Source organism: Silurus meridionalis, chromosome 3 (assembly GCF_014805685.1).
Source record: "Silurus meridionalis isolate SWU-2019-XX chromosome 3, ASM1480568v1, whole genome shotgun sequence".
NCBI lineage: Eukaryota > Metazoa > Chordata > Actinopteri > Siluriformes > Siluridae > Silurus > Silurus meridionalis.
Window position 1 is genome coordinate 33,146,513 of NC_060886.1, and position 21,038 is coordinate 33,167,550.

At 39.8% G+C, this 21,038-nt stretch overlaps 6 non-coding genes across 6 annotated transcripts; 3 read left to right on the forward strand and 3 right to left on the reverse strand.

The window, feature by feature from the left end:
- Positions 1-5,056: 5,056 nt before the first annotated feature.
- trnap-cgg lies at positions 5,057-5,128 on the reverse strand. The gene has a single exon. It is a non-coding gene; the product is annotated as a tRNA-Pro (tRNA).
- A 1,797-nt stretch (positions 5,129-6,925) lies between these two features.
- On the forward strand, positions 6,926-6,997 carry trnap-agg. Its single transcript has one exon. It is a non-coding gene; the product is annotated as a tRNA-Pro (tRNA).
- A 1,935-nt stretch (positions 6,998-8,932) lies between these two features.
- trnal-caa lies at positions 8,933-9,045 on the forward strand. Its single transcript has 2 exons — positions 8,933-8,972; positions 9,013-9,045. It is a non-coding gene; the product is annotated as a tRNA-Leu (tRNA).
- Positions 9,046-10,518: 1,473 nt separating this feature from the next.
- trnap-agg lies at positions 10,519-10,590 on the forward strand. Its single transcript has one exon. It is a non-coding gene; the product is annotated as a tRNA-Pro (tRNA).
- Positions 10,591-15,316: 4,726 nt separating this feature from the next.
- Positions 15,317-15,399, reverse strand: trnal-cag. Its single transcript has one exon. It is a non-coding gene; the product is annotated as a tRNA-Leu (tRNA).
- A 761-nt stretch (positions 15,400-16,160) lies between these two features.
- On the reverse strand, positions 16,161-16,232 carry trnam-cau. The gene has a single exon. It is a non-coding gene; the product is annotated as a tRNA-Met (tRNA).
- Positions 16,233-21,038: the final 4,806 nt, after the last annotated feature.

Here is a 21,038-nt window from a genome sequence, read left to right on the forward strand (position 1 = left end):
GAAATCCATTGGGGTCTACCTGTGCCATGTTCAAATCCTGCCTACTAAGTTTGTGCTTTTGTTTCTTACAATTTCCTGCAGATTGTTTTCAGAACACAGCTCTTTAACACTGCAACAGCACTTTTATAAGTAAAACCCGTATATAATTAAAATGCAAACATAACATTTTGCATGTTCACCATTTGGCCTACACATGGTCACCAAGGCAAAAGTCTAGGTCTCATTTGACATCACTGGCTTGAACACTTGTTTTGGTATCTTGATAGCTGAGCATGGTCTCTGACTGAATCCTTTACATTGTAACCCAAATTCAATTGAAGCTTCATCTGATATTGACAAGAACCCCACTGCGTTTTCCAGCGCCATTTGAAAGCCAGAAGTCGATAAATCGAAACCATCCTCTGCTAAATGTTACCTGTTTCATACCTCAGTCCAATTTACAGCTCAGAGTGGAGAATCGACTACAACAATTTTCCTTCATATTAGTTGGACTATTTTGCAAGTTAAAATTATCATATCAACCAACAAAATTTCCATACAGGTGAAAATATAGCTCTACAAGGAAATTGTGATTGCCATTGGTTTCCTCTTGATGCAAGCAAGCACCAGTTGACTCATTGATGGATGTGCAGAGATCATGGAAGACCTTCTATAATCATGGATGAGGGGATAATTCGATGGTCCCGAAATCCATTGGGGTCTACCTGTGCCATGTTCAAATCCTGCCTACTAAGTTTGTGCTTTTGTTTCTTACAATTTCCCTGCAGATTGTTTTTTCAGAACACAGCTCTTTAACACTGCAGCAGCACTTTTCCAAGTTAAACCCATAGATAATTACTTCTGATTTCTGACACCCTGCACATGTTGGTGACGGGAAAGCGAAATCCAAACAGCCAGATGTCCAAGGTTTTTTTTATTTCTTTGTAATCTATTTACAGAATGTTCAGCATAAAATCTGAGTAATTTAAAAGTTTTTTTTTATGTCCTCAGTATAATAAAGACAAGAAATCGCTCTCACGGGTTTTTAACGTCTTTTGTGCTATGAGGTTAACATTAAATTAAATAGGACTGAACGCACAGCCAGCACCTCTGACCTAAAGATAGGATTGTTGAATATTAGATCTCTCACACCAAAGCGCTTACTATAAACGAAATTATTACCGACCAGGAGTTTAATATAATGTGTTTGACAGAAACATGGATTAAATCGAATGAATATGTAGCATTAAATGAGGCGAGTCCTCCTGGGTATAGTTACATACACCAACCCCGTCTAAATGGCAGAGGAGGTGGAGTAGCAGCTATTTATAATAATAATCTAAACGTCACAGAAAAGACTAAACACAAATGTAAAACATTTGAAGTTCTTTACACCAACATAAAATATTCAGTGTCCGAAAGCAGGTCAAGTCAGTTAATTCCACTAATTATTATTTATAGACCCCCAGGGCCTTACTCTGATTTTCTGATAGAATTTGCAGATTTCATTACAAATGTAGCTACTTCTTTAGACGAAGCATTAATTGTTGGTGACTTCAATATTCATTTTGATAATCAGGAAGACTCCTTAAGAGCAGCAGTTGTGTCCATTCTAGATTCAGTTGGAATTAATCAGAATGTTATAGGACCCACTCATAGTGGTGGACACACTCTCGATTTGTTGTTAACATTTGGATTAAAAATAAAAAACTTAGTCATAATTCCACAGTCTGAAGCTATTTCAGACCATTATCTAATCTCGTTTAAAATTTGCCTAAGTCATTGCATTACTACCTCACCACCGTGTTAAGCGTACTTTCACGTCAGCTACAGCAGCGCGTTTTATTAATAATCTTCCCGATATTACGATATTAGATAGATCTCCATCAGACCCCGCAGAGCTCGATTGGGCCACTGAACATCTAGAAACAACGTTACGTTACACTCTAGATGATGTAGCTCCCCTTAAGACCAAAATGATCAGGGAGAAAAAATTAGCACAGTGGTATAATGATCATACGCGCACCTTAAAACAGACCACTCGAAAATTAGAACGTAAATTGCATCAAACAAAATTAACAGTATTTCAAATAGCATGGAAGGAGAGCTTCTTAAATTATAGAAAATCTCTTAGTGCTGCTAGATCAGCATATTTCTCCACCCTCATAGAAAATAACAAGCATAATCCTAGATTTTTATTCAGCACGGTAGCAAAATTAACAGGGAATAAAAGCACTGCGCTAACATGCACACCATCATTAGGTAGTATTGATTTCATGAACTTTTTTAATAATAAAATTGAAAACATCAGGCAAGAAATCCAGACAGTTAATATAAATCCAAATTATTTTACAAGTAACCCTGTAGACAGCAATGTAATTATAACGGACAATCAACGGCAGAGCTTCACTCCTATTCATGAGAATGACTTAATTTCATTAATCTCCTCATCAAAATCATCAACCTGCATTCTCGATCCCTTGCCTACAAGTTTCTTTAAACAGATAGCTCCAGAGGTAATTGAACCTGTTTTAAAAATAATTAACTCTTCCATTAGCACTGGTTATGTACCTAAATCCTTCAAACTGGCAGTTATCCACCCCCTTATTAAGAAACCCGACCTTGACCCACGTCAGTTGTCCAACTACAGACCGATATCAAATCTCCCCTTTATATCCAAAATTTTAGAAAAGGTTGTAGCACAGCAGTTATGCTCACACCTACTTATGAATAACATTTTTGAAATGTATCAGTCAGGATTTCGGCCTCATCATAGCACAGAGACGGCGCTAGTTAAGGTGGTAAATGACCTGTTATTGGCCTCTGATCAGGGTTTTGTCTCCTTACTTGTTTTGCTCAACCTCAGTGCAGCTTTTGACACCATTGATCACACTATACTGCTTGCTAGACTTGAGAACGTTGTAGGAATAAAGGGAACAGCTCTCTCTTGGCTCAGGTCTTATTTGACTGATCGCTATCAGTTTGTGGATGTAAATGGTGAGTTCTCCACACTCTATGAGGTAAAGTTTGGTGTTCCTCAAGGATCTGTCTTAGGCCCACTGCTTTTCTCTTTATATATGCTGCCTCTTGGTGAAATCATTGATAAACATGGGATTCGCTTCCATTGCTATGCTGATGATACACAGCTGTATATTTCAGCAAAGCCAGATGAGCGAGATCAGCTAAACAATGTTGAGAAGTGTGTAAAGGACATTAGACAGTGGATGCTTAATAACCTTCTTCTGCTCAACTCAGATAAGACGGAAGTACTTTTACTAGGACCACATGCAGCTAGAAGTAAACTTTCTGATTACGTAGCATCTCTAGATGGTGTTTCTGTTTCAGCATGTACGGCTGTCAAAGACCTTGGTGTGATTATTGACCCGAGTCTTTCCTTTGAGTCTCACGTGAATAATATTACCAGGATCGCCTTCTTTCACCTTAGAAATATTGCTAAAATTAGAAATATGATGTCATTACAGGATGCAGAAAAACTAGTTCATGCTTTTGTTACTTCTAGATTAGACTACTGTAACGCTTTACTGTCTGGGTGTGCGAGTAAGTGCATAAATAAGCTTCAGTTAGTCCAGAATGCAGCAGCAAGGGTCCTCACTAGATCTAGGAAATACGACCACATCACCCCTGTTTTAATCAGTCTACACTGGCTCCCAATCAAATCTCGCATTGATTATAAAATATTACTACTGACGTATAAAGCACTTAACGGTCTCGCACCGCAGTATCTGAGTGAACTTCTGTACCAGTATGACCCTCCAGACTACAGCAGGGGGCAGATCTTTCTCTTATAAAGCCCCACAGTTATGGAACAGCCTTCCAACCAGTGTTCGGGACTCGGACACAGTCTCAGTGTTCAAGTCGAGGTTGAAAACTTATTGTTTTAGTCAAGTCTTTTATCAGTAGATTTTTCTTAGGTAAAGGCTCAGATCTGGAGGCCGCATAGATATAGAGTGTTTGGTGAACTGGTATATTTGTATGCTGTCGTCCCCTCACATTCACACGTTCACTCAGGTTTGTTGACGGTGGTGTGGTGGGTCGTCTCTTATCCCAGAGATCCCTCATGTCTGTGTTACCTTCTGGTTCTCCCTTTTAGTTATGCTGCCATAGCGAGTCTTGCCGGAGTCCAAACTGCACAGTGACATTAACTTTCATACACCAATAGGGACACTTAATAGTCCATATCCTTCTCTCTCTCTCTCTCTCTCTCTCTCTCTCTCTCTCTCTCTTGGTCGAGTTAAACATGCTCCTGAGGTTCCAGTGATCACTGTTTCTGCTCCTCTCCCCTCCGTGGATCTTCACACTTCTGTGCAGCTTGGGGCGGTCTCTCATCAGCACCTTGGGTGGTTCCATGTAATTCCGGAGTAGAACGGGTGCTTTTGAGGACGGATTGGACTGTAGTTGGTGTCGGCGGTCTGCTGCACTAACTCGGGAGTGCAGTTTGCTTCTGATCGTCATCACTGTACCCTGCAACTTTGTATATCTGCTTCAAATGGACATTTGGTGCAACCCAGATGAGGATGGGTTCCCTCTTGAGTCTGGTTCCTCTCAAGGTTTCTTCCTTATGCTATCTCGGGGAGTTTTTCCTTGCCACAGTTGCTCATCAGGGACAAACTTACTTACAAAGAACATATTTACTTTTAATCACCACATTATCTGTGTAAAGCTGCTTTGAGACAATGTTCATTGTTAAAAGCGCTATACAAATAAAAATGAATTGAATTGAATTGAGGTAACAAGCACCAAGTGAGAACCAAGTTATCATATAGTTGTTGTGATACAGTTGTCTGATAGCTCTTGTTCACCTCAACAAAGGTTATTGTGGGCAAAATTTGGGTTCTCCTGGAATTTGAAACCGGGGGCCTCTTGCACCCAAAGCAAGAATCGTACCCCTAGAGCAATGAGCCAGGAGAAGGCAGCACAGGTTGCATGGCAAAGGTTTTAATGTTGTCTAGTCAACACTGCACTCTGGGAACTTGCAGCAAGCTAGAAACAAGTTATCACCGATACAGTGTTCTGATAGCACTTTTCACCCGCCCTAAGTTTGTTTTCTGTAAAATCTGGGCTTGTCCGGGAGTTGAACCCGGGACCTCCCGCACCCGAAGCGAGAATCATACCCCTAGACCAACAAGCCTTGCTTTAAATTAACCGAAAACTTTAAGGTGTCCAGTCAAAGCTGCCCTCTGTAACTGCAAGAAACAGAAAGGCTCATTAGAGATTTGAACTTCATTTAAACTTTTGTAATAAAATATCTTGGTACATTGGAAACACATGTCTTCTCTTCTCCATGCTAACATTTTAAAACCGTTACATGGTGCTACCTAAAATGTAAGATCGGAAAAGAGCTAAACTATTCAGTCCAACACTTGGCATTGATTTACCACTGGATTGACACTACACCCTGCACATGTAGGTGAAGGGAAGGCGAGATCCAAACAGCCAGAGGTCCAAGATTCTTTTTGTTTCTTTTTAATCAATTTACAGAGTGTTTAGCATAAAACCAGAGTAATTTCAAAATGTTCAGGCAATTTTGTGCTCAGTAGCTTCAGGAGAAGAAATCGCCCTTGAAGGATTTTAATCTCTTTGGTGGTGTGAGGGAACGTGTAGCAAGCGAGAACCAAGATATCAGCCATACAGCATTATTACAGTTTTTGTTTACCCACACAAAGTTTATTCAGTGTAAAACTAAGACTCGTCCCAGAGTTGAACTCGGGACCTTTCGCACCCAAAGAACCATTCCCTAGACCAGGGGTGGGCAATACATTTTTACAAGAGGCCACATGAGAAACCTGAATTGTGTCAGAGGGCCACACCAACGATAATATTTTTGGGATGCACAAAATTAAAATTCTTGGCTGGAACCAAAAACCAAAAATGAGGAAACCAAGGCCAAAACCAAAAGAAAAGATTATGTCAATTATTAGATTTGCATTTATGGCTATGAGTGTGTACGAACCTCACTAAAATCAATGCATTGCAATTCAAACAATAAATCAATTACAAAAGTGTTTTATTTATTATTATAAATGATTGGTATTTATTTGTTACCATTCATAGTATTGACAGACAGACAGCGGTCAATTATTATTAGCAACGGTCTGTTAAACGAAAATAATTGACCGCCGAACGTTTGGTATACAACATAAACTCATCCCTATGTGCACTGGACAAGTAGTCTCACTCTTCAGATGCATATTTCACAAATGACTAGATGATATTTGTGGCTTCTCTCAGTTAAAGCTACTCTGTTTCACCAGTTGGGGTCCATGCACTACTTCATCTGTCTAAGAGGCTTGAGTCAACAACAATTTTTTGTGATACTGATTGGGTAGAAGTGGTCATTTAAAGTGGATCTGTTAGATTCTGCATGGTTAGGAGAGGTCATTAGGGATAATACTGAAATGTTGAGCCCTATTAAAAAATATAGGAATTGCTGACCTTCGGGGCTTCCAGCCATTTATGCCTGCTCAGATCCCTGGACTCATTTCATAGAAAATGTTTGTAATCTGCATGATAGGAGTTTGACCCATATGATTTAAATGTGGAAATGCTCTCTTTTCACAGTAACTGTTCCAAAATGTTAGCATGGAGAACAGGAGACATGTATTTGCAAGTTCAAATTACTAATGAACCTTTCTGTTTCCTGCAGTTACAGAAGCAGCTTTGGCTGGACACATTAAGTTTTATCTATGTGTTTAAATTGAAGACATATGCCAGCAAAGCACATGAACTATGGAGTGTCATATCAGTAGACACTTCTTCCACAAGGAGGCTTTTTGGTCTAGGGATATGATTCAGGTTTTTTGATCCAGGATTTTACTTTGCATAACATGAAACAAAAAGATCCACGGACCTCCAGCTGTTGGGTTCTCGCCTTCCTTTCAACTTCGTGTGCAGAGTCGTTCCAGGAGCGAATCAATCTCAGTAGCTTGGCTCGTTGGTCTAGGGGTATGATTCTCGCTTAGGGTGCGAGAGGTCCCGGGTTCAAATCCCGGACGAGCCCAAGATTTACACTGAATAAACTGTTTGTGTGTGAACAAGAGCTGTAGAACACTGAACTCTGTTTAATTGATAGCGTGGATCTCGCGTGCTGCTTGTTCTCTAACAGCACCAAATAGGTTGAAATCCCGAAAAAGTTGCTTCTTCTACTCAGGTTTTATGCTTAACAGTCTGTAAATACACTGGCGATCAAAATTAGAGAACAATTTATAAACAATTTAACAATTCTGAAATAATGTCATCTTCACTGCTCAACAGTTGAAGGAGTTTTTGTTCTGTCTATACCATGCTACCAGAACACCTTTTCCACAAATTAACTAAGGCATTTTAAAAAACATTATTTTGCAGAAAACACACTGATCAAAATTAGAGAACACTTTCAGATACCTCCCAGTTATTTTTGTTAATCTGATACCTGGTGCTAATTTCCTTGATTTTCTGTCAACCGCTATTTAACTGGCAGCCTAACTTCCAGTTTCACTGACTCTGCAAGATGGTGGGCCGTTCTAAAGTGACTGAAAGCCTCCGGCAGCAGGTTGTCCAGATGAAGGCCAAAGGGATGACCCCATCAGCCATAGCAAGACAAGTTGGTCGTTCCAAATCTGTGATTTCAAGAATATTGGATCTTTACAACATCACAAACTCATTCAAGTCCGCCAAGAAGGCTGGTTGTCCACGGAAGACAAATACAAGAGAGGACAGGATACTGCAGAGGATCTTAATGGGCAATCGTTTGCACACTGCAGCTGGAATTGCTCACCAGTTCAGCGCTAAACAGGGTAAAGATCTGTCTCGACATACAGTGTCTCGACGTTTAAGAGCATTTGGACTGAAAGCCCACTCTGCAGTGACCAAACCTCTCATTAGCAGAAAGAATCAAAAGGCTAGACTAAGCATGTTGTGTGGACAAAGGAGAACTGGTCCAAAGTTCACTTCAGTGATAAAAGCAAGTTTAATTTATTTGGGTCCGATTGGAAACATTATGTTCGGCGACAAACTGGAGAAAGACTGAACCCAAAGTGTGTAAAGAAGTCAGTGAAAAGTGGAGGAGGAAGTGTCATGGTTTGCCAGTTACATGGCAAAATGAATGCAAATGTTTATCAGAAACTTCTTCAACAACATATGGTTCCTTCCATGCTTTCATCATCCAATCAGCCCGCAGTGTTCATGCAGGACAACGCTCCATGTCACAGAGCAAAACGGGTAAAGCAGTTCCTTGAAACTGAAAACATTGAAATAATGACATGGCCTGCCCAGAGTCCTGATCTCAACCCAATAGAGAACCTCTGGAAAATCCTTGGTGACAAAGTTATGGCCAAGAAACCCACTACAGTCACCGAACTGTGGAGGAGACTGGAAGAAGAGTGAACCAAAATCACACCAGAGCAGTGTGAGAGACTAGTGCTGTCCTGTGGCCGCAGATGTGCTGAAGTCATTCAGAGCAGAGGCGTGTACACTTCCTACTAATTGCTGACTGTTGTAACCTTCAGAAATTTTTTTGTAATGTTTTTCCATGCTACAGTCATTGTTGTTCTCTAATTTTGATCAGTGTGTTTTCTGCAAAATAATGTTTTTTTTTAATGCCTTAGTTATTTTGTGGAAAAGGTGTTCTGGTAGCATGGTATAGACAGGACAAAAACTCCTTCAACTGTTGAGCAGCGAAGATGACATTATTTCAGAATTGTTTAATTGTTTATGAATTGTTCTCTAATTTTGAATTTTCATAGTCATGAAAATAAAGAAAACTCTTTGAATTAGAAGGTGTGTCCAAACATTTGGTCTTTACTGTATATAATATGCATTCAGACAGAAAACCAGATACAACTGATATAGATTGATAAGGACTGCACAAATAAAAGGATAATTAAAATAAACAAGAAAGAAACTTGTAAAAATAGTTTTATCAGCCACTAAGGGGATAAGAAACACATGCTTGTATGTCAGGATGGCCGAGCGGTCTAAGGCGCCGTGTACTCAAGGTTCTATACCTTCCAGGAAACTGAGTGTTCTGGTCTCCACATGGAGGCGTGGGTTCAAATCCCACTTCTGACAGTGACTTTAATTTCATTAGAAATCAAAACAATAATGAAATAATTATTCCCCTTTGTCTTTCAAACACAGACATAAAGAATAAACAAGTACATGGTTACCTATTAGTGGGAACGACAGGCAGAAAACATGGCAGCATCAGTCAAGGATCTGGCAAAAAGTGTAACTGAGTTTCGGGAGACAAAAAGGTATCACTAAAGGATCAAATAAACAAGTCCTTTAATCTTTATCTTTATCAGATAACAGACAAGTATATATACACACTGGATAAAACCCGAGCTTAAACTGTTCCTGGTTGGGTAAGAAAACATAGTAACCAGGGATGTGTGAACCCAGACAAACACTTTCTGTGTACCTTACATACTCACATCATAAAGATCCTATAGACACTGAACAGACAACATAGGAATGTGTTTAGAGAACCAGTGTGAGGCCGATCTTAATACTAACAGATATAAAAAAATATAAAAAAATGTAGGAGGTTGGTCGAACACTCGAGCGCCTTGCAACCCTTGTCAGACTGTCCAAAGAACTTCAGCAACTAGCTCAAGAATGAGACCCCCATATTCTTCATTTGTTGCAGTTCTCAAATGCAATCGAGGGTAACATGTCTGCTTATAAAAAACCTTTTTACCCAGAAGAAAAAGCAGCACCAGCAACTCCCCATAACTGTGTTCATCACTCGGAAGAAGACACCAGACACTACGCCTTTAGTGACAACAGAAGTTATGGACGAGGATGAAGATACTGCACCACCTGATGAAGAGCTGTAATGCTCTTTTTGGGTATGCAGTACATTCATTTCATCACCTTCATCATCATTAGTACTGCACACTTAATTCATCATCATCTTCATCATTCAAGTTGTACCTTCACTGGTGAGTACCCATATAGAATTCTTATGTTAAAATGGTAAATTACGTAGGTTTAAGAATATTAAATGTTTAAAAGCAGAGATAAAGGTTCATAAGAGTGTCGATGTGGTTTATAAAATCTGTATACAGTACTGTATACCACAAACAATGTTGTGAAAATCTATTCAATGGATAAATGTGTGATATTGATCACAAAAAACAAACAAACAAACAAACAAACAAACAAACAGGTAATTCATCACAAGCAGACAAAAAAACGTAGATGGTAGGAGCAATAAACCAAAAATTCAGCTTAAAAGAAAATATAATTGTGGTTTGTGTTATCCTGTTCCTTTTGCCACATCTTATCTCTGAAACTTTTTAGATGTTGCTAAACTGAAAATTAAATACAGATCTCATCTCAATATTAAACATGACTTGAGAGTGACAGTATCAAGTCTACAACTCAGTTGTTAAAAGATGTATGAAATGCATTTGCTCTATTTTACACAGATTGCATAACATGAAACAAAAAGATCCACGGACCTCCAGCTGTTGGGTTCTCGCCTTCCTTTCAACCGTGTGCAGAGTCGTTCCAGGAGCGAATCAATCTCAGTAGCTTGGCTCGTTGGTCTAGGGGTATGATTCTCGCTTAGGGTGCGAGAGGTCCCGGGTTCAAATCCCGGACGAGCCCAAGATTTACACTGAATAAACTGTTTGTGTGTGAACAAGAGCTGTAGAACACTGAACTCTGTTTAATTGATAGCGTGGATCTCGCGTGCTGCTTGTTCTCTAACAGCACCAAATAGGTTGAAATCCCGAAAAAGTTGCTTCTTCTACTCAGGTTTTATGCTTAACAGTCTGTAAATACACTGGCGATCAAAATTAGAGAACAATTTATAAACAATTTAACAATTCTGAAATAATGTCATCTTCACTGCTCAACAGTTGAAGGAGTTTTTGTTCTGTCTATACCATGCTACCAGAACACCTTTTCCACAAATTAACTAAGGCATTTTAAAAAAAAACATTATTTTGCAGAAAACACACTGATCAAAATTAGAGAACACTTTCAGATACCTCCCAGTTATTTTTGTTAATCTGATACCTGGTGCTAATTTCCTTGATTTTCTGTCAACCGCTATTTAACTGGCAGCCTAACTTCCAGTTTCACTGACTCTGCAAGATGGTGGGCCGTTCTAAAGTGACTGAAAGCCTCCGGCAGCAGGTTGTCCAGATGAAGGCCAAAGGGATGACCCCATCAGCCATAGCAAGACAAGTTGGTCGTTCCAAATCTGTGATTTCAAGAATATTGGATCTTTACAACATCACAAACTCATTCAAGTCCGCCAAGAAGGCTGGTTGTCCACGGAAGACAAATACAAGAGAGGACAGGATACTGCAGAGGATCTTAATGGGCAATCGTTTGCACACTGCAGCTGGAATTGCTCACCAGTTCAGCGCTAAACAGGGTAAAGATCTGTCTCGACATACAGTGTCTCGACGTTTAAGAGCATTTGGACTGAAAGCCCACTCTGCAGTGACCAAACCTCTCATTAGCAGAAAGAATCAAAAGGCTAGACTAAGCATGTTGTGTGGACAAAGGAGAACTGGTCCAAAGTTCACTTCAGTGATAAAAGCAAGTTTAATTTATTTGGGTCCGATTGGAAACATTATGTTCGGCGACAAACTGGAGAAAGACTGAACCCAAAGTGTGTAAAGAAGTCAGTGAAAAGTGGAGGAGGAAGTGTCATGGTTTGCCAGTTACATGGCAAAATGAATGCAAATGTTTATCAGAAACTTCTTCAACAACATATGGTTCCTTCCATGCTTTCATCATCCAATCAGCCCGCAGTGTTCATGCAGGACAACGCTCCATGTCACAGAGCAAAACGGGTAAAGCAGTTCCTTGAAACTGAAAACATTGAAATAATGACATGGCCTGCCCAGAGTCCTGATCTCAACCCAATAGAGAACCTCTGGAAAATCCTTGGTGACAAAGTTATGGCCAAGAAACCCACTACAGTCACCGAACTGTGGAGGAGACTGGAAGAAGAGTGAACCAAAATCACACCAGAGCAGTGTGAGAGACTAGTGCTGTCCTGTGGCCGCAGATGTGCTGAAGTCATTCAGAGCAGAGGCGTGTACACTTCCTACTAATTGCTGACTGTTGTAACCTTCAGAAATTTTTTTGTAATGTTTTCCATGCTACAGTCATTGTTGTTCTCTAATTTTGATCAGTGTGTTTTCTGCAAAATAATGTTTTTTTAATGCCTTAGTTATTTTGTGGAACAGGTGGGGTTTAAAATCCACCCCTCTGAAGTGGTAAATGGCAGAAAATATTGAGAATCACTGCTAAAAAACACAAACAGAAGTCACATTAGTACAGAATGGAGGAAAAACCACGTCCGGATAGTGCCGCTAGAGGGCAGTGTGAGACTGAGAGATGAGGATGTGAGCTGTGTGAAGCTGGGATCAATAGTCTGTTAAGGGGTGGGAAAAGGGAAAAAAAAGGGAAAGAAGGAAAAACAGGAAAAAGAGAAAGAAAAAATAGAAAGAAAAAAGAAAAGGTAATGGAAACATGTCTTGCACATTTCTTATGGTTGTTGGCAGATTGATGTATATATTTTATAGCAAACTGCCTTATGTGCTTCCCAGAGAGAATCTCTGATGTGAATGACGCTGGTTCAAATCCCTCAATAGTGCACACAAATACTGATGATGTGAATAAAAATACATCACTTGTCACTCATGTGGTGGGGGTGGAGGTAGAGGGCGCTACAGCAGTAGGAGTGGAGTAAAGCAGGTGGAACACTTGCAGCAGGTGGAACACTTACGACCTGGTAAAAGAACAATAAAGAGTGTGGAAAACAGGTTTTATTTACCTTTTAGCCTTGGTATTTTTTACAGATCTAAATAAGAAGAAACATTGCAAAATCTAACATTCACACATTAATATGTTTAATCCACAATTATCTCTGTACACTAGTGAGAGTCTGAGGGCAGAAGTGAAGTGATATAAAACATATTCTTTTGAAACAAAAAGTTTCAAAAGATCTTTCTGAACCTTTTTGATCTTGTAGAAAGCACAAGATGAATCATGTTTCCTAAAGAGATAATGTGAGTTCTAATGTTCTTCCTCCTCGTCCCAGCAAAACAACTTTCACCTCCAGTAAAACAGATTATATTCATTTCTAACATGTTGGAACACTTCTGTACATCGTTCACTTCACAGAGTAAAGACTTAACAGCGCTTGAGAAACTTAAGAAACACTGCGAGCAGAATTTGAACCTGCGTGGGGAAACCCCATTTAATTTCAAGTCTTAACCACTCGGCCATCACAGCGGTGATGAAGTTTGCTGCAATGTCTTGACTTGTCTACAATTTCACCTAAAAAGAAGCATTTAGAATTGAAAGTGTCTCTGACAGACTTTGGCACTTTTCTCACCATTAAACACAAGACAGTAAAATGTCGAATGTGCGCATCATGGCTGATTTCAGTGCTGATTTGAGACTTGGCGCATCAGTAAAACGAAATGTTTTTGATGGATGTGCAGAATCGGGAAAACCTTCCGTAACCATGGCTGAGTGGATCAGCAGCACTGTTTTAAGTCAACACCGTAGATAATTAAACCACGAAAGAAATACATCTGCTACTGTTGCATGTTCACCATATGGCCTAGACATGGTCACCAATGCAAGAAACATCAAACCCTGGCTGTCAGGATGGCTGAGCTTTTTAAGGCGCTGCGTTCAGGTTGCAGTCTCCTCTGGAGGTGTGGGTTTGAATCGCACTTCAGATAGGGGTGTACCTTCTTGGTCAATTTTTCTGAACTGAGCCCATGTGGAGGATACTTGAGTTGTTATTGATACTGAAAACACATGAGAGAAAACTATTTAACATGTCGACTCTGTTTGAAGTCTTTTGTTGCTTTTTTGATACTGAAAAATGTTGGCAAAATGTCACTGTATAATAAAGACTCATCCAAATGCTTTAGCATAAAATTGATATACAAGAAAAAAGGGGAGAAAACAGATCTTAAAAACTACAGACCAATCACTATGCTGAATACTGATTTTAAGATTTTATCTTGGCAAAACGACAGTGGCAAAAAAACTTGCGTCTAAATCCTGTTATTATATGTGGATGATTGTTGACAATCAGAGGGAAATGCAATGGACTGCCAATTCTGCACAGCCTGTTGTGTGTTTTTGTATTACTTTGTTCTGAAACAAAAGTCTTTTGTTAAGCGTGTTTCATGCATGCTGCTAACATTATGGCCGGCTGCGACAGCATCTCCTCCACAAGCTGGCAGTCCTATCTCAGAGCTTAACTGCTGGTAGCATGGTCGAGCGGTCTAAGGCGCTGGATGTAGGCTCCAGTCTCTTTAAAAGCGTGGGTTTGAATCTCACTGCTGCCACTTTATAATTTTGGTCAAATACAGTAGATCTCTTTCCGTTAATACTGCAGATGTTGATCAGCGGGTCCAAAGCCTAGATCCGTCGAGATCGAGGGTCGCTGTAAATGCTAGTAAAAAGGTGCTCGATTTAGCTCTATGTTAAACAGTCTCACGAGCTCTTGTCAAATAGAATGCAAAGGTTATCCTTCCCTACACACAGTTTTTCTTTTAGTTTGTCAAGTTAAGCCTTTTTTAGTCAAAAAAGTAATGATTTGTATTTATTTCTCTGAACAACCAGATAGGTCCAAAACACACATACTAAGCTTATTTTCACTGGATTATGCAGATCAGTGTACTCTGTACAGCATTGTTGTGAAATCTGTCCTTTTCACTTGTTCACATTATGCAATACACTGATTTACTTTTATGTGACACTTTTTCTTTCACAAACGCTGTAAATAAGAGTGTCAAGGTTCATCAATGATCCATCTCCTAATTGAATTATTAAGATAAAATGCCACTATAGAAACAAAAAAATAAAGAATCTGAGGATACTAGCAGATAAGACATTGCATTCTTTTCCCTTTGCACTTTATTTACACACAGATTTAGCCACACAGCTGCACACTTTTGTGTCATTCCTGGAACCAGATTCTATTCAAATAAGAGACCATGCTTAGCTATCATGATAACAAAGCAAGTGTTCAAGCCAGTGATGTCAAATGAAAGCTAGACTGGTGTCTCACAGCAAGGTTTTAACTATTTTTGTCCAAAGACATGCTCAAGCATTTGGATGAGTCTTTGATATTCAGTGAAATTTTGCAAAGATATTTCAATATCAAACAAGCAGCAGAAGACTTCAGCATTATCCAAGCAAACTGTACAATTGAACAGAGTCAGAATGTTCAATAGTTTTCGCTCATGTTCTTTCAGAATCAACTCAGTATCAGTATCAACTCAACAAGTCTCCACTGCATGGGCTCAGTTAAAAAAAAAACTGACCAACAAGGCTGCCCATCTGTCAGAAGTGGGATTCAAACCCACGCCTCCAGAGGAGACTGCGACCTGAACGCAGCACCTTAGACCGCTCGGCCATCCTGACAGACAGGGTTTGACGCCTCTTGCCTTGGTGACCATGTCTAGGTCATATGGTGAACACCCAAATGTAGAAGACGTATTTCGTTTGCGGTTTAATTATCTACGTGGACTTTAAATAGTTCTGCTGCACTATTAAACAGTTGTGTTCTGGCGGAACAATCTGTGGGGAATTTGTAAGACACTAAGATCACAAATGTAGTAGGCATGATTTTAACATGGTGCAGGGAGACCCAAACGGATTTTAGGTCCGTCACCTTATCGTCTCAGCCATGATTATGGGGGGTTTTCCATGACCCCTGCACATCCATCAATGAGTCAACTGGTGCTTGCCTGCATTAAAAGGAAACCAATGGCAATCTTTCTGTTTGGTACACAAAGTGGCAAGGTCATTCGAATCCAGCATTTGTCCTTTTCACCCATGTACTCATCACATGCAGATAGTGAAGTAATAGGGTTTGGAAATTGGTTTTTACTTTTCTCCACTCTGAAGTGATACTCATCCTTATATGTGATCTCAATCTATGTCCACCTCTCTGCTAATTACATACGAGCACTACATTCTTACCCTTATTCCCAATGAAAAGGGGCTCATATAAAATTATGTGGCATTTATTAAATGTATGATTAAAAATAACTTTGGCTTAACTGTCCTTAGGCTAGCTGAAAATGTGCATATAGGAAGATGCTGAACACAGAAATCTTGATGGCATTATGTGTTCAGATTCCCATTGAGGAATGTGACTGAGGTGATAAACAGGTAACAGTTAGCAGAGGATGGTTTCGATCCATCGACCTCTGGGTTATGGGCCCAGCACGCTTCCGCTGCGCCACTCTGCTCACTGCCAGCAGCCACGACGGGACTCACATCTTGTGGTAAAGAGTGGCTCGGATCTACTCTTCTTGGATTTGTTAATTTGTTTTTGGATTTATTAATGTGTTTTGCACTTCTCGGCCACCGTATCAAACACTTCTCTATGGAGTATAATTTAAGGTTTACAAGACATTTCACGATTACTGACAGTGGATTTTTTTTTTAAACACACATATACACACACAAATAACTACCGTAGTTTTTTATGGATTTTTCTTGGGTTTTTCCCGGTTTTATAAACTTCGAGCCAAAAAACTGAACCCCATAACATTAGACCAATGAGATTTTCGAACGAAAACGAAAAAAATGCACCTCACCTGTGTTCTGAGCTGCATGGCTTAGGGAGAAAAACTTCTACCGGTGGAACCCTAACCCTAACCCTAGATAAACTCCCCAGAGAAATACAGTGGTATCTTGACCTACGAGTTTAATTCGTTCCGTGGACGAGCTCGTATCTCAATTTGCTCGCACATCAAATCAGTTTTCCATATTGAAAATACTTAAAATGGCATTAATTCGTTCCAACCCTCAAAACGACACCCTGTTTCATGTTAAGAAATTGGAAAATACATTTCTAAATAACAAATCTTGTATAACAACATAATAGAAAGAGTATGTAAAGATATAATTAGGTTTTACTCTGTGTATTTTGAGATGAGACGACTTGAGCTAACTAAAACGCCGGTGGGGTGTGTGTGAGTGTGTGTGTGTGTGTGTGTGTGTGTGTGTGTGTGTGTGTGTGTGTGTGTGTAGAGAGGGGGTAGAGGCGATAAGCGGAGGCGGAGGGAAAACAAATTTTTTACTTTCACTCCTGTACATTACGTATCCCTAAACTTTAAAATTTTTACTTTTTCTTCTTTGCTTATCTTAATTTTCCTCACAGTCTTCCCTTTCTGGCTTCGCTTCGCCATCTAGCAGCAGCATCTTGAGCTCATACCTCAATGTTTTGCTTGCGTAACACCGCTCGTACCTCGGAAAACTCGTACATTAATGCACTCGTAGGTCAAGGTACCACTGTAGTTGTGAAAGGAAGGAGAAAGACAGTGAACAATGACTTTCTTGGTCGGCTACTGTTTAGATACAAGCCGTTGTAACGCGTTGAGTCTGGGTGAAGGGAGAGCTCACTAACTCCAGTTGCAACAGAAATCATATAAGCACAGACAGGTTTCCAAAACTCGTGCTTTTTTATTTTTCTTGGCAACAGCGTTATGGGTTAGTCAAAGGAACTTAGAAATGAGCATCAGAAAATAAAAAGGACATAATCCTCGGTCTCCACACACGCAGTAATACCTGAAGAATGCAGGGGCAAGCTTTTCCTAAAATACCCCTATGCTCCTAATAGAAGCGCAACATATTTTACCCGTTACACCGTGTGTAACGTGTCTTTCGTTAAAGCCTGTGTAAATTACATTAGTGTAGACACCTGCGGCTTATTATGGACACTTAATTATTTTATTATATAAATAAAAATATTTGTCAAATTCAGTATTATATAAGGCTTATATAAGGGTGCGCTTTATAGTCCGGAAATTACGGTATCCATTTTCAATGCTTATGTGACCACAAATAAAGTTCATAATACATTTCAACTAAACCGACACAGAGAATGCAGTGATTTCACATTGATCAGAGATGAGTGACAGGACAGAAAAAACAATGGTCCATGAACCAATCAGATTTCACCTGGTCTCGCCAGCAATTACTATAAATACATGGATTTTGGAATGTAAGGGACAGATTTCCACCATGAATGACATCAGTACACCACCACCAAGTCTGGATACATGGGAGAATTAGGCATGGGATGCATTTGGCACTGTGAAATTGGTCTCCATCACTTACATCACTTATGATTGAGTGCCCCTAAATTTCGAGGGAAACATGGTGTTTGGATTTTTTTTCCACAATATTTTATTTCATGAGTTTCTTAGTAGCTCCTGGTTTCATAATCTCAAATGACTGTATAAGATTGTAGAAAGGACATTACTTATAATCTTACATTCTGGTGCTCATGTTAGTTCTCAATCTCCAGTGTTCTCGATTGTTTAAAGGCTATAATCACACTCTTGATATCACCCAAATGAGGATGGGTTCCCCTTTTAAGTCTGGCTCCTCTTAAGGTTTCTTCCTCATATCCTTGCCACAGTCACCATGGCTGCTCATCAGGGATAAATACACATCATTCACCTTAACTGTTAAATACTGTAAAGCTGCTTTGAGACAATGTCCGTTGTAAAAAGCGCTATAGAAATAAACATGACTTGACTTAAAAATAACCTCCAGGCCTCCAATAGCTCTTTTAAGAGCCATTAACTTTTCCCATCCAGATGTTTCCAGATGAGGCTGCACAACAGCTTTCACACAGCATGTCCCTTGCTTCTGCAATAAGGATAATCTCTTAATTCAGAAGTCTTATTGCTTGAAAAAAACACTTCCACAATGCTTTACTATGCATGTTGGTGGTTGATAAAGAAGAGCTGCTGCTTCTCTTAGGATGTCCTGCACCCACTTTATTAGGTGTGACTGATCGCTGGTCATGAAGGTGGAGATGAAACTTGTGGGGAAGTTTCTCGCCTTGCTGGCTTTTCCACACTCATGTACAGCAGTTGGTAATTCTACTCACTGCATGTGTTGTGCAGCAGTAGTGGGTAACCGACTTTCTGCTCAACTTCACCTGGGTAGTTATGAGCGCCAGTGGGAATCTCTACTCTGTGCCCAATTGATGATTAGGTGACGGCTATCTGAGCTCTGAAACACACTTGCAGTGACTGGCATGTCTCTGTAGCCTTCATTACTGACTCTGTGATCAGGAGAACTTGGAACGGTCTCAGCCACCTCTTCTCTCTCCTGCTCTTTCTTCTCATATCTCTCACCACCACCCAGTCTCTTGTTTCAGATTATCCAGCTGTCTGCTGAAAAAAGAAGTGTTTCTCTCACCTGCTTCTGTAGTTGAGATAAACCACAGGACATGTTTGCACAATAGCACAAAATATCATGATCACATTCAGAGTTAGTAATTCTTGGTTGTGGTTTTTAACCCACTCTGGTTTTAGGTCGTCTGCCAGACAGGTAAAGTTTAGCCAGGTTTTCTTCTACTTGTTTCAGTGCGTAATTAGTCAAGTCAAGCCAAGAAGCTTTTATTGTCATTTCAACCAAATATAGCTGACGCATTACACAGTGAAATGAAACAACGTTCCTCCTGAACCCTGGTGCTACATACAACAACAATCACAGAAATCACAGGGCTAAGGACTATTACGTGTCCTTGCCACATAAAGTGCATCGTGTGAAACCTGGTGCAAACAGTGCAAAGACAACACAAGACAGTTAAAGACAACACAGGACAGTGCAAGACAACACAAAACAGTGTAAGACAAATACACAAGACACAAAATAGTGATTAATGAAAGGTGTGCATTTCTTACTGCTATTTTCTTCTGGAAAACCCCATCTAAAAATAATTTCTAGATGATATTTCTAGTGTTGATATTCAGACTGCATCTAACCATTATGGTGTGTGAGTGTCTGTTTGTATTACTCCCCATATTGCCATATAACAACATTTAAATCACACAATAAACACTACAAATCCACAAATCTAGGAGACAGTAACATGAGAAGTGATGCAGTATCATGATATAATACCGTATATTCCGGACTATAAGCTGCTACTTTTTTCCCACGCTTTCAACCCCGCGGCTTAAACAATGAAGCGGCTAATTTATGGATTTTTCCTGTGTTTTTCTCGGTTTCACAAGCTTCAAGCCAAAAAACTGAGCCCCATAAAATTAGACCAATAAAATTGCTGAACGGGTTCAGGTGAACCAATAAAATTCTTTATATCAAATCAGGTGCGCTTTTACTGAATCATAAATATGCATGGGGTTCCTCTGACATTTGACCTGCCGCTCACTCGGACTGTCAACAGGAAAGGCGACGTCACACTGAAAACAACCGGGCATGAAAAAATGCACTTCAACTGTGTTCTGAGCTGCACGGCATCGGGAGAAAAGCTTCACCTATGGTGATTTTTAAACGCACGATGATGCCAAAAGATAAACTCCCGAGAGAAATTGTTGTGAAAGGAAGGAGGAAGAAAATGCGAGAAAATGGAAATGAAGAGATGTCTTTATTATTCTTTCATAGTTCGTCATAGTTTTACCTTAAAAGAAGCATTTAGAATTGAACAGTGTCTCTGACAAACATTGGCTAAAAAAGAAACCCTCAAAGTATCTGTCCCAGACGCACCACCCTGCCAGCAACAGTCACTCAGTCCACTCAGTGCTTGGTGTCTAACAAAAGCCAGAACGTCCCTGGGTGGGTTTGGAAACCAGTCTTTTGGTTAACAACTGAAAGCGCTAACCAGTGGCGCCATTGGCTGAGAAAGAAATGGAAGATCTTGCACTGATTAGCTGTCATTACAAGACACACAGCGCACAAGCGAGCTTCCGAGATCAGACGAGATCGAGCGATCTCAGAGTGGTATGGCCGTAAGCGAGAATTGCTGATTCAAATGGCAATTTATTTTTGTTTGTTTGTTTGCTTATATGCCTTTTCTGCTATTCAAGTTCAACTTTTATCACAATTTATTCACCACAGTAGATGTTCATCCTTAAATTAAGCATGAAAGCAAATAAAATGTACATGAGTCAAAAAATTTGCCCAGGCCCTCAACAGTTCTTTATAAAAGTTTAGAAACCCCTCTGTTATGTAATTCTTTGTTTTCATCCACAATATGTTGTCTCCAAGTTCGAAGTTGCTTCACTTGTTTA